The sequence below is a fragment of the Carlito syrichta genome, unplaced genomic scaffold, assembly GCF_000164805.1.
Source record: "Carlito syrichta isolate Samal-C Ts95f unplaced genomic scaffold, Tarsius_syrichta-2.0.1 Scaffold311146, whole genome shotgun sequence".
Classification (NCBI taxonomy): domain Eukaryota; kingdom Metazoa; phylum Chordata; class Mammalia; order Primates; family Tarsiidae; genus Carlito; species Carlito syrichta.
The window spans coordinates 153879-167850 of NW_007255242.1; the positions used below are offsets into that span (position 1 = coordinate 153879).

Consider the following 13972-nt stretch of genomic DNA (forward strand, 5'->3'; position numbering starts at 1 on the left):
CTGGGCTCCGGCAATCCTTCTGCCTCAGCCTTCCAAGTAGCTGGAACTACAGGCACACGCTACCACGCCTGGCTAATTTTTCTGGTTTGTTGTAGAGATGAGGTCTCGCTGCCCAGGTGGGTCTCGAACCCGTGGGCTCAGGCAATCCATTCACCTCAGGCGCCGGATTACAGGCTGAGCCACCGAGCCTGGTTTGATTAGCATTTCATTTAAAGGCATCCCCGGAGTGCCTTAGGGGTGACAGAGACACCTGCGCCCTCTAGCAGTTCATGCAAGTGAAGGCCACCTGTTGGGAGATGGCATCACTTCCAGATGGGATGCTGATTTCAGCGGTTCAGGAGACTGACCCAGCCTTGAGCTTCCAGAGTTAGTGACAGCCCGCCAGTCCCGACGGGCTGTGGAGTGGGTGAGCTAATCAAGGCCGCCTGACTCAGCTCTGGGGGGGTCCCACCTGCTCACCTCCTCCCGTTCTCTCCCAAACCTCCTGCCCCGACCCAGCGAGCCAGCAGGGCAGAGGCTGAGACCCCGTGTGTCTGGCGGAGGGAGGGAGAGGGAGTCCCAGAGCCAGGCGCAGTGCAGTGCCTGAGGCTGACCGGAAGGACCTGCGTGTGGATCTTCAGCGAAAGACCTTCTCCCGCCCTGTAGGCCTTGAAGTTCTGGCAGCATGGCCCCAAACTCCATCTCGGCGGCCGTCAGATCTTTGGAACTGGGAATGGGGGAGAGGGCTTTGCCCGGGAGTCCAGGCATGCCCTGGCTAGGGGCCTGCTTTCCTGGGATTAGGTCACTAGGTAACTGACAGCAGCAAAGGCTTTAGCCAGTTCAGCCTGGCAACTCCAGCAGATCGGGCTGTTCCTGGCAGTCAGGCTTGGAAGGGACAGTGTGTCTGCTGGGAGGCCTGCACCCCCACTTCAGTCAGGGGGCAGAATGCTCCTGTCTGACTTGGTGTCAGCTGGGAGCCCAGAAGTGACCCAAGTCCTTTTCACTCTGCAGAGAGGAGACCTCCTACCCCGGCCCTAGGATGTCCCTGACACCGGACTCCTCACCCCGTAGGCCCGGTGGGGCCTGGATGTCTGACGTCTCAGTCCAAACTACTGCCCAGGGGACATCTCGGGTGTGTGACAGCTTGCCCTCCCAAAAGGGCCCACTTACTGGAGAGGATTGAGGACAGTCAGAATGTCTCCTCACTCTCTTAAAACCAGTGGCCACGGTTTCTTGACTTCTGTCACCATCTTCCTTTCCCGGCTCCTTTTCAGGAAGCCTTTTTGATGAAACTGCTGATAGGACCCTCTGTCTTCCAGGGCCTCTGGAAGGAGCGGGGGTGGCTTTTGGAAGGCCCTCTGTCTTTAGAGCTTGAGCTACTCCATGGTTTTTAGGAAGGAAACTAGCTTTTCTGGGTGCCTTTTGCAGGCCTTCTCATGTGCGGCTTTGCTTTCTTTTGTGCCCCTCTGTTTGGTCTTCGTGACTGTCCTGCGAGGGGGTGTCACTTCCGTCTTTTGGAAGAGATGAGGCTCGGAGGGGCTGAGCGACTTGGCCAAGGGACTTGAACCTCGTCGCTTCAGACCTTCTGGGCTTTTCGTCACCCCATGGAGAACTGCCAAGCACTTTATGGTAGTTTCCTGTTCCTCTGTCCCAGAATTCATAGCGCTTCTCTGCAGAGGCCAGGCGTTATTTATCAAAAGGGAGATCGACCTAGGGAGTCTTCCGCCTTTGGGGGGGTCCGACTTACTCACCTCCTCCCGTTCTCTCCCAAACCTCCTGCCCCGACCCAGGGGAGCTTGTGGCATTGGAGCAGTGAGCCCACCAGCCTCTGGGCTGCCTGCTCTCCCTCGAGGCTGCTCTGGCCTCTGAAGCACAAGGCCAGCCTGGTGGCCCATTTCTGGTTCCAGGGGATCACCCGACAGCCTGCGAGACTTGCCGCTGTCTCCCTCGCTCTCACCCAGAGAGAACTCAGGTGGGACCGGCTTCTTCTAACTCCCCAGCCTTGCTTTGCTGAGAAAACCGGGACTTGAAATCTTCAGAGACCCTTGCTGTCTGGTTTTCTAGGGGGGCGGTGTCCCCGGAGTCTTCCAGCCCCCTGCTCTGCCTTGGCATCCGCAGAGGGCTGGCTGTTGGCGAGGGGAGTGGCGTGTGGCCACAGGCTGGGGATTCCCAGATCCCTGTCAATCCGTTGTCAAGTTAATCTCGGCAGGGGGAGGAGCTTGCGTTCTTAGGAAGGGCTGTAGTGAGTGCAGGGAGAATGAGAAGGTGGGGTTTAACGAGGCCCCAGTCCCCGCTGTTTGTGGGTGACGCTGCCATGCTCTCTTGAGTGTGGGGAGCAGTCGCGCTGCCCTAGTCGACTTGTGCTAAGGACTAGGAAGAGGGTGACGATTCCCCCTGGCCTTGGGGTGTTCCTGTCTGCCCTGAGTCTGCGGGCTGGGGCTCTGGGCGTTTCACTTGCTTCTTTCCTACCCCAAGGGATCTTCAGGGAACACAACAAAGACATCCCCATGGTCCCTGTCCCCGGGATGGTGCAGCTGGGGAGAGCCATGGCGCAGCAGGGCTGGCAGAACTTGATGTCAGGCGAGACCTCTGGGCAGCCTGGGGCGGGGACAGGGAGGGCAAGCAAGGGGGGGCAGGGCAGGCAAGCCCCCCGCCCCCGACCCAGGGACATAGCCACTTCCTTCTTCAAAGATTTTGCCATCAAAACCTTACCACTCAGTGTTCTCAGTTGAAGGTCATTAGCAACCCACTGAGGTGGCTGGAGGGTGAGTGTCCCTTCCCTCGGCCCAGGAAACACAAAGCACCTTGCCACGCTGGCAGGCAGCAGGGCTGGGCCTTGACACTATGTCTCTCCTGCTCCTCCCTTAGTTGATGCCCAGGGGTGGCATTTGACCTGGGCACTCACCCGGCTGCGGAGATGAGCACTGTCTGGGTTTTTAACAAAATTGGACAGGGGGCCTAGCGAAAAGCAGACCGAGGGAGTTCACATGGAGGTGGAAGGGAGCTGGGTGTGGCTCTTCCCCAGTTTCTTTGGGGCTGTGTGTGTGTGTGTGTGTGTGTGTTGTTTTCTTTGAGTCAAGGTCTCACCTTGGTGCCCAGGCTGGAGTGCAGTGACACAATCACAATTCATCTCAACCTCGACCTCCTGAGCTCAGGCGTGCCTTCTGCCTCAGCCTCCCGAGTTTCTGGGACTACAGCTATGCGCCACCACGCCCGGTTGATTTTGGTAGCGATGGAGTCTTGTTTTGTTGCCCAGGTGGGTCTCGATCTCCTGAGTCTGATCAGTCCTCTCATCCTGGCCTGGGAAAGTGCTGGGACTGCAGGCTGAGCTATTGTGCGCTGCCAACCTCCAGCGTCTTTACGTCTGGCGTCCTTCCTCTGTCAACACTTCTGGGGTCTCTAGGAGTCTGTCCTGCAGAGGGTGCCGGTGAGCGGATGTAACAATTGTCCTTGAAGAGGGTTTCTGGCCTGTGCACCGCTTTAGCTGGCTGTGTGTTTCACGAGTTGTTTTTGTTACCCGCTGCCATCTGTGATGTATGCGAGAACGGGATCCTAAGGCAGTAGAATTGGGAGGCTTAAGGGAGTTTCTTTCAGGAAGGAAACTCAGAGAGTGGGTGTGATTTTTGCACAAGCTCATGTTGCTACTCACTGCCTTAATCAAATTAAATACGGGCTGGGCTTGGTGGCTCAGCCCGTCATCCTAGCACTTTGGGAGGCCAAGGCGAGTGGATGGCCTGAGCCAACTTGGCGAGACCTCGTCTCTACAATCAATCAAAAATTAGCCGGGCGTGGTAGCACGCGCCTGTCGTTCTGGCTACTTGGAAGGCTGAGGCAGATCACCTGAGCCCAGCAGGTCAAGGCTGCGGTGGCCGTGAGCATGCCACTGCACTCCAGCCTGGGCGATGGACTGAGACTCCGACTCAAAAAAAATATTAAATACGAATATTACAGAGTCTGTGTAAATGCAAATGAATAAGCGACGAGAGTCCACATTTCTTCTGTTGGGTCTGTTTTCCCTGTAGCAAAGTTATTGTCTTCCCATCTGACTGGTGTCCCTGGTATAGCTGTATGACTCACCGCAGCCTCAGCCTCCTGGGCTCGGGCGATCCTCCCTCCTTAGCCTCCCCAGTAACTGGACTAAAGGCACACACCACCGTGCTTGACTAATTTAATTTTTTTTTTTTAGTTTAGAGATGAGGTATCGTGGCCGGTGCCTGCTCTGATTTGATAATATCCTGTGCTGGTTGTTAAATGTCTTGAGTATCACCCCAGCTGCTTGCTATGTTTACCTCAATCTCTGTACTTGGTGAAGAGAGAGTTGGGGGTCGATTGGTCTCTGTTCATCATTCCTCTTCACAGCATTGCTCGATGCCTTGGGCTCTGAAACACACCTCGAGGAAGAAGTCTTCCTTCCTTCCCTCCCTTCCTTTGTTGAAGTCTCACTCCATCACCCAGGCCAGAGTGCTGTGGCACACTCATGGCCATCCCAAGGTCGACCTGCTGGGCTCCAGCGATCCTTCCGCCTCAGCCTTCCAAGAAGCTGGCACTACAGGCGCGCACTCCCATGCCTGGCTAATTTTTAATTTTATCGGAGAGACGAGGTCTGGCCAAGTTGCCCGGGCTGGTCTCGAACCCACGGGCTCAGGCAATCCACTCTCCTCAGCCACCGAGCCCGGCCAAGAAAGAAAGAAAGAAAGAAGGCTTTCTCCGTCTGTCATTCAATTAGATCAAGGTCTGTGTCAATCTGAGGCTGCTTGGGCAGTCATGACAGCTGTAAAGGTCGTCGAAAGGGAAGCAGCCTTCGGGGCGACCTGCCCTGCTGGGTCTGTGTCCCTCTTTCCTGCTTCTCACCTTGCGGACATTTACTGAGCACCTACGGGGTGTCAGCTCCTGGGCGGGCTGTGGTAGCTCGTGATTCAGAGGCGATTAAGATGTGATGGTCCCTTCCTTCAAAGAAAAGCAGACCCGACCCAAGAGAACCTCACAACTGTTGCTAAAAGTGTAGCAACAGACGTGTGTAGAGTCCTGGGAGAGTGACAGGTGGGCTGATGGATTGGGAAGTCTTCCTCTTCTTCCTCTTCCTCTTCCTTTTCCTCTTCCTCTTCCCCTTCCCCTTCTTCTTCCCCTTCTTCTTCCTCTTCCTCTTCTCCTTCTCCTTCTCCTTTCTGAGTCAGAATCTCACTCTGTCGCTCAGGCTGGAGTGCAGTGGCGTGATCACAGCTACTGCAGCCTCAACCTCCTGGGCTCAGGCGACCCTTCCGCCCTAGCCTTCCAAGTAGCCAGGACTACAGGTGTGCACCACCACGCCCAGCTAATTTTTTTTGAAGGTTTTCACTGTTTCTTTATGACAAATGTTCCACATCTATGATCTCTCCAGTCAAAAGTTCTTTGAGACGCTGCCATCAACCTTGGCCCATTGGGGAGTGGAGTCATCAGACTCGCCCGTCCTGTGAATGGCCCCACAGATAGTGTAGGTTTTAAACTGACTATGAGCCTTGCCTGTCACCTTGTCAACCTCGGCCACGTTCATCTGGATGGACATGTGTTCCTTGGCACCGATGATGTAGCTGCTGGCGGTGCATTTCTGTGGCACATATAATAAGTCCATGCGCTCGCTGGTGTTGTTCTGCATGTCTAGACTGCGTCTGCTGTCACCACGCCTCAAGCCTGCAGAGAAAGCCCAGCTGATTTTTTAATTTATTGTCAAGATGAGCTCTCCCCAAGTTGCCCAGGCTGGTCCCGAACCCCCGGGCGCAGGCCGTCCTCTTGCTTCCATCTCCCAAAGTGCTGGAATGACAGATTTGAGTCTGGCACAAGGCTGACTCTTGTCCTGGGTGAACAGAGGGGTGAGTGCATCGGTGAGTCTCTGTAGGGTGATGGCCTTTCTCCATGGGAGATGAGGCTCCTGTTTGTATCCAGCACTCACCAACGCAGGGGCTCTCCCCACGTCGTCTCGGCCTCCCTGTTGTGTGCACTGTGACAGTGAGGGAAAACAAGCCCTTCCTTCGCGGGGAAGCAGACCTGGCCTGCCATGGAGGTGAAAGGAAGGACAGCCAGCAGGGTTGCTGGCCACGTCACTGTCCGCTGAACAGGACAGATGCTGTTAGGAGACCCCACCTCCTCTCTTTCTTCTTTAGCCTGCCCGGGAGCTAAAGTCTGAGGGTTCGTGAATCACCCCAGCAAGTTTCACGAAATTGTCATCTGTGGCCTGACGACGCCTGAAGAGCCCTGGTTCTATTCTGATGTCTTCCAGAATGCTTTCACCATGCCTTGAGCAGTGCAGGGCCGGGAGTCTCGTCTGCTGTGTGCCCCTCCACCAGGGCCAGCAACTCGACCCTGTGTCCAGCCTAGAAACCCAGGGGGTTGGTGGGAGTCTGGGCCTGGACTAGGTGGCCGCTGGTATTGTTACTGCTGCCTTGTTGAGTTTCCACTCAGGAATCGATTATTCCCAGGTGTCGAGGGCTGGGTCTGTCTGGCTGTGGATTTTTTCGTCAAAACCCTGCCTCTCCCTCCCTCCTGGGCTCTTCCAGCCCAGGGAACTTACACTTAGCTCATCCTCAGGCCGTCGGAGAGCCGAGGCTTCTCAGGCCTCAGAGAGGGCTGGTGGGTCTTAGCACCTTTGCAGGAATAGGAAGTCAGAGGGAGTGGAACTGGATGGGTGTGCTGTTCTGTGGTTCTGTGCAGACCTGGGAGCCCCTGAAAGGCTTCAGAGGGGAATCCCCGGGGTCCCCCGAGTTGGTGTGTGTTCTCAGCTGGCTTCCTGCATGTGCCACCCACGCGTGCTGACGGTGTTGTGTATGTTGCCATGGACTCTTCTCGCTAAGCTTAACGGTGTGGGGAGCACGGTCAGACCAGTGTGGCTGTGCCCCGCGGTATTTGCGGACGCCTGCCTTCTGTCCTCCCCCCCCCGGACTTCCCCAGCCGCTTGATACAGCAGGAAGAACGCTGGGCGTGGGGTGTGAAGGGGAGGGCTCACTGACGCACGTCTCTGTGCAAAGTTCTCGGCCCTGCGGGGTTTGCTTTCTGTCTGAGATCCGTAGCCCACACCTTCTATCGGCGAAAGACTTCATGACCTGTCAAGTGTCCCAGAATAAGCCGAGTTTGGCTCTTTTACCCTGTTTATCTTTTTTTTGGGGGGTTGGAGTCTCACTCCGTTGCCCAGGCTGGAGTGCAGCGGCACGCTCCCGGCCACCCTAGCATCGACCTGCGGGGCTCCGGCTATCCCTCCGCCTCAGCCTTCCAAGTAGCCGGAACGACAGGCACATGCTACCATGCCTGGCTAATTTTTTTGATTTATTGTAGAGATGAGGTCTCGCCAGATGGCCCGGGCGGATCTCGAACCCACGGGCTCAGGCTCTCCACTCGCCTCGGCCTCCCAAAGTGCTGGGCTGACAGGCTGAGCCACCGAGCCCGGCCCCACCCTGTTTATCTTTGTGCTTTAATTTTCCTTTTTTTCTTTCTCACCCATGAGCGGAGTTGAATTCATTCCGATTTCTGAACAAATGAAACTGCCTCATGAGTGGACAAGGTGTCCCCAGAGGAAGTTTGGGGCGTTTGCTGTCTAGTTAGGGGGGCATCGGCTGACAGAGTCAATTCCGGGCATCCCCCTTGCGGATGGTGGCTCTTCTTGTTCCCCAGCGCAGAAGGCTTCTCAGATTTCAGTTGTTTGAATGTCACGATCATGATTGTGAAGACCACCGCTTACTGGTTTCCTAATTTTAGGCACAGCCACGTTCTATCTGTACGGTTGATTGCTGAACACTTTTGCTAAATGGGCTCACTTTGAAACTTAAAATTTATTTCAGAAGGCGATATCGTGTCGTCATCAGCAATAGAGAGCCAACATCACCAGCCAACAAATAGACAACTACAAAAGTAAACGCAACAGAAACAAAATGACATCATTAACTTCTAGCTGGATTCTGTTGGCTACAGAGGGTCTGAGGCGAGGCCTGCTGACTCTTAGTTGAGAGGGGAGCTAAGGAGACGTTAAAGACATTTTGGTATCAAACAGAGACACTTTTTGCAGGATACTTGAAAAAAGGATGAACTTTCTCATTATTTAAAAAAATGTCATTTGGGGCTAGGTGTGGTGGCTCGTGCCTATAATACCAGCACTCTGGGAGGCCAAAGCCGGAGGATCGCTTGAGGCCAGGAGTTTGACCCCAGCCTGGGCAACAGAGCAAGAGCCCTACAAGAAAAAAAAAACCCCAAAAACAATTAGCCAGGCGTTGTTGTGTGCACCTGTAATCTCTGTTACTCGAGACACTGAGGTGGAAGGATTGCCTGAACCCAGAAAGTTGAGGCTGCAGTTTGCCACGATCGTGGCACTGCACTCCAGCCTGGGTGACAGAGTGAGACCCTCACTTTAAAAAGAAGAAAAAAGTTATTTGGTGTTTGGTTGTGTTGTCCATAGTCTAATTGCCTTCATTTTATACTTGGAAAACATTATCAAAGCCCTTAGCAGACTCTCCAGAGCTCTGCTTGTCCTGGGATCCGCAAAGGCTTTGAGAACAGGGATTGCGTTGATTTGTTCCCGTGGTGCAGTGCCTGACGCATGGATGACAGTCCCTCAGCAACGTTTGCGGGTCATTCAAAGCATCATGCCTCACAAAGACAGCGCGTCGTAGAGTTGCTCAGGAGAGGGAGAGATGCCCACCAGCTGGCGCTGGAGGGAGGGCTTCCAGAAGACAGCGAGCGAGCCCTCCTGGCTTCCTCTAGCCTCACCCCGCTTTCAGCAGCCTGGTATCTCTCCTCATCCGTGTTCCTTCCTTCTCTCCAGGTTCTCTCCGATTCCTGCTTCTCCCTTAAACGCTGCTTTGCCTCTGATTCTCCCGTCTCCTTTCCCAAGCAAGGAAGAAAGTACGGCAGTAATCAGCATCCTGCTCAGACCCACTTGCCCCGATGGGAGGGCTAGGGGAGCGAGAGCCAGAAGCAGGGGTGGGAGGAGGAGACGGGTGTGCACCACCTGGTGCATTCGGGGCCATTCCTCCTGCTGCTAAGATGCCCAGAAAGGGGGCATGAATGCAGCCGTCCGTCTTCGCCTAAGCCAGGCTGAATGACACAGATGCATGCTGGTCTCTTCCTCCCCCAGATGCAGAATGCGTTTTCCTCCAGGATCCAAGGGCTGCGGTTTATCTGGGCCGCCACTCATGGCTACCGGTTTGGGTAGCTGCAAATTGCCTGCATAGACCTTGCTGTCTCCATATACATATACATGCTTGTAGAGATGGTAGCTGTCTGACTGCAGTGACAGCAGCCAAGAGTGGCAGGGCTGGGAAGGTTCCCAAAGGAGAAAGTTCTGGGAATGCCAGCTAGAGTCTGAACCCCAGCTCAGACACCGAGGGATGTATACTGTGGACAAATCAGATGATATTCCATATTTCTTCAGTTCTTTCTCTTTCTCTCTCTCTCTTCTTTTTCTTTCAGAGTCTCACTCTGTCATCCAGGCTGGAGTGCAGTGGCGTGATTATGGCTACTGCAGCTTTGACTTCCTGGGCTCAGGTGGTCCTTCCACCTCAGCCTTCCAAGTAGCTGAGACCACAAGTATACGCCACGATGCTCAGCTAATTTTTAAAATTTATTGGAGAGACAAGGTCTTGTCATGGTCCCCAGGCTGGGCTTGGATGCCTGGGCTTAGGCAATCCTCTGGCCTCGACCTCCCAAAGTGCTGGGATTACAGGCATGCGCCACTGTGCTTAGCTCAGTTTTCTTATCTGTAAAAATAATCTGGTTGTATTGTTTTGAAGAAGACTGGCATGTAGTTGGTGCTTAATATTTGCCAAAGAACCGAATGATTAAACGAGATAATGTATGTCAACGTGCCCAGCAGCTCAGGGATAGTTGTGCTTCCGGTTCCTTAAACTCAGATCCAAAGATCCCTCAAACACTTTTGTCTTTCTCTGGCCTCTGGGATGACCTTACCTATCAGTCAGATGTCATCCCCCATCCTAATAACTCCCATCCTCCTCCTGGCCTGGCTTCATGGCCAGGGTGAGGCTTTATTGAACATTGCCTTTGGAAAGACAGTTGTGGCCATGCCCGTCATCCCAGCACTTTGGGAGGCTGAGGTGGGAGGATTGCTCGAGCCCAGGAGCTTGTCCATTCTGGACAATATAGTGAGACCTCACCTTTGCAAAAAATAAAAAACTGGCCGGGCATGCTGGCGTGCCCCTGAAGTCCCAACTACTTGGGAGACGCAGGTGGAAGGATCGCTTGAGCCCAGGAGGTCGAGGCTGTGGTGAGCCATGATTGTGCCACTGCCCTCCAGTCTAGGGAGAGAGTGAGACCCCAACTCTAAATAAACAAAAGAGGCAGCTGCTTTTGTCCTCTATTCTTTGTGGAGTCTCTGGACAGCTCTCCCAAGAGCTAAGACCTCACATCACATAGCTCACTAGGCAGCCCAGCCTTCCCAGGAAGTCTCAGCTAGAATCACAGAGACCTTTGCATTCCCAGGCTGGTGAACACAGCGTTCACCATTGTGCCCTAGTTTGAGCTAGAAGTCCAGCCTGCCATATTCGACACCTGTTCTCAAAATTTGCACCCGAATTGAAGTGTATCAATGTAGTTTGTTACAGTAAGTTCTTTTTAAAAAATGACTTATCAACATTGATCTGCTTTTTAAAGCTGGACTTTCAAGTATCAAGTTTCTTGGAATCGAAGAATGCACCTGTCATTTTCCCACTATGTTTTGGTTGAAGGAGGTGTCTGCTCTTTAAACAGCTCTAAGCCCACACTAGCTTGCAAGCCTCCTGCGGGAATCGAGGATGTAAAGTGCCTCCTTCACAAATGCAGTATGTCAAAAACTCAGGAGGAAAGTTCTTCCTAAGGTCTAACTGAAATCCCCCCAGGGCAACCATCTGTTGGCAAAGGAACGGTTCAGATGGCACGTGTTTGATTGGCCTCACTGGGCCTAATATACCTGGGAATTTGTCTCAGGGGCCTCATTTGGGGGCTTCCATGTCCCGGGCAATGGAGCAATGAGAGAATTGAAAGAGATCTACCTCCTGGGCCTGAGAAGGAGGGACTCTCCCCCGCATATTGAAGCTCTCTTCCCAGCTTGGTCTCCAACTCGGGGCAGGTCACGTGGACTCCCCCAGCTCTTGAATTTCACGTTTGCTGCTGGTTTGGGTCCCTCCACCTCCCGTCTCCCGTGGTATCTGCCAAGTAGGCCAGCTAGCAGTGTTCCGCGGACTCACACCCGCGACGCTCGAGACGTCTGAAGGTCACCTCGCCCGTGCCCCTGGCTCTGGACCAGGCTGCTCGCGTCCTGTCCTTCTGACATCTTCCCAGGGCCTTCTCTACCCCCTCAGATACGAGCTCCGGCCGCTTCCTAGCGTCTGACCTGAGCCTCACTTGCTGCCATCTCAACCCCTTGGTCGGCTTCGTCCTGACCTCCGGGGAGGCGGGGAGCAGCTGCTGGGCCTCTCCCCTGCTCCTTCCTCGTTCTCGTTGGGTGTCACCTCCAGGCAGCCAGCTCATGAATCCCCTGGCTGTTTCTTTGTCGCTGGATCATGTTGCGAGCTCCTGTCCAAGTGCTGTCTGGCCGCTTCCTGTCCCAGGCATCTCCCTCCCACCTGAGCATTTGTGTTTCTGATTATTTGTCCCCAGATGCGAAGGCCACATTTTTCCAGGTGGAATCTGCTCCTTGCTATTTCCTGCCCGGGTTTGCTAACCGCTCCGGGTTCCTTCTGCAGCCACCGCGGCGGCCTCTCTCGGTGTGGAGATGTGCGTGTCCAGCCTTCAGAAGGCAAACCACATCGGGAGTGGGTTGGGAGCGGGGTGGCGAGGGCCGGCGACCCCGCTGCGGGGGCCCGGCCCCATCTGAAGGCCAAGCCCACCCCAGGAGGACGTCTGAAGCGCGAACACAAAAAGCTTTCAAAGGGCTGCCGGCGGGGGGCTGACCTAGACCAAGACCTGTCCCAGCTGTCGGGCTCTCTCTCGGTCTCCTGAGCCGAGAACAAGGAGACGCCTTCCTGCCCTCTTGGCCTTGGCTCTTTCTAAGCAGCCATCACCGTTCTAATTAAATACTCAGCAGATGAAGTGACCCAGCGCCAGAGGAGGGGGTGGGGCGCGGCTTGTGCTCGGTCGCTTCCTGTCCCGGCCCTCCCTGGGGAACGCCGTGCTGCGGCCATGCCAGGTTGGCAGGGGACCCGGGTCGGACACAGAGAGAGTGAATGCTCCCCCGTCTTTTTTTTCTTATTAAAATGAGATTTTATTTTAGGGTTTTTTTTTCCATTCTATTTTATGGTGAGCCCTTGATGACTCAGAAAGTCAGAGTTGGAAGGGACCTTTGAGAATCTTTAATGCACGGCTCATTTTACAGAGGGAGGCCCATGGATGTTCGGTAACTGACTCCAATTCACAAACGCATTTGAAATTGACCTCTGTCCTCTGACGGGCGCTAAGTATCAGGCAAGGAAAGTTGAATCTCTGGTGACCAGGAGGGGCTCAGAAATAGATGCCCAATCCAGACAACCCTGTCTTCAAGGGAGAAAGCCTCCGCCTGCCTGTGCTTTTCCTCCTTCTTTACCTTGGACCAGAGCTAGAAGGTGAAGCTGGGTGCCAGGGTACCTTCCCAGCCCACCCCCACCCTCGCAACAAGGCTCTTGGTTGCCACAGTGACGCCACAATCCAGGGCTGTGACGTGGGGTGAGCTGGACACAGTTCCTGAGAGACTGCCAGAACTTGGGTGGCGGGGGAACCGGCTTCAACACCTACTTCACACATCCTGTCCCCTGTCCCAATTCTCTTCCTTCCTACCCTCCGTCGCTCTGAGTCCTGAACACGTTGCTGGTTCGGAGGGCTCCTCAGAAGATGCTGATGAATTTGGAATGATTCTAAAGCGCGCCTGGGGAAATAAGCAGCTGCAGCTCGAAACACAAACACAGACATTTGTGCTGCTGTGTGTCCGTCCCTCCCACCGTCCCCGCCTGCCTGGTCTGGGAAGAGCGTGCACGCCCAAACCGTGGAGACAGCCAGGACACCAGGGCACCCACGAGAAGGATCTGAACAACCACTGCGCAAAGGAAAAGGGATTAGTTGGCACATTGTGCGCGGCACCAGGAGACCGCCTGGCTCTGGGAACACTCGTATGGAATCCAAAGGACCTTTGCATCCCTGGTTTGCAGAGCTCTTTGCAAAATAGGGCTGTTTTTCTCTTCTCAGAACCTTCTGCTTCCCTAGGGAAGGGGGAGGAAAAAGGGAACAAATATTTGTTGGTCACCTGAGTCCCTGCCAGACTTACATTTTCTTAGCAAAATGGTTGTGAAGTAGCAATTACTGTTAAATCATGACTTCTATTTTCAGCGATGAGGCTGGGTTTCCACTTGAGTGTGCACTTTGCGCGACACAGTGTTGCTTTCTTATTCCCTGGGTGCTATGGACTTACCTGCTTGAGTATCTCGGAATCCACGGTCTCTGAGGGGCCATGTGAGTTTCGGGGGACAGCTGTGAACCCACTAAGTGTGTCTGTTTCCTCTCTGAAGACGGAGAGCGTGCACTTTGGCTATTTGGCTGAGTTGTTGGAATTCTTAATTAGTGAGGTCTCTAGTCCTCGGAGATGTGATATTTGTCAGTCCTCCAAGCTGGAAGCGTTGCCCAGAGGTAATTGTTTCGATCAGTGAGGTGACTAGGCACCTCTCATGCATGGTCAGGGTGTGGGCAGAATTGTGGTCTCCCAGCCCAGGCGGTCAGCAGGGGGCATCTCTTCCACCTGAACGACAGGCCAGCTTCTGGGCTGCAGCTTGCTTTTACAGGCTCAATTTTGCTGTTTTAGAGACCTCTCTTTCTAAGCCTGGTTATCCCTTTCAGCTATGGCCTGTGCACGCTCCTCTCCTTTATAGCCAGGCTTTATAAATAAAGATTTTTATTGAAGTGTAGTGCCTGTCAGAAGAGTACACATGTCAGTGGACAACTTGGTGAATTATCACTAAGTGGACGGACGCACTTGTGTAACTGCCAGCAGGCCGAAGAAATAGAACATTCCTAGCCT

The 13972-nt window shown here is 54.2% G+C and overlaps 1 protein-coding gene and 1 pseudogene across 1 annotated transcript in view; one reads left to right on the forward strand and one right to left on the reverse strand.

Annotated features, from left to right (window-relative positions):
- Positions 1 to 13972, forward strand: part of ANO2 (anoctamin 2) — a 374120-nt gene that overhangs the window by 2859 nt on the left and 357289 nt on the right. The gene's annotated exons all lie outside the window — the stretch shown is intronic.
- On the reverse strand, positions 5295 to 5611 carry LOC110596583 (annotated as a pseudogene).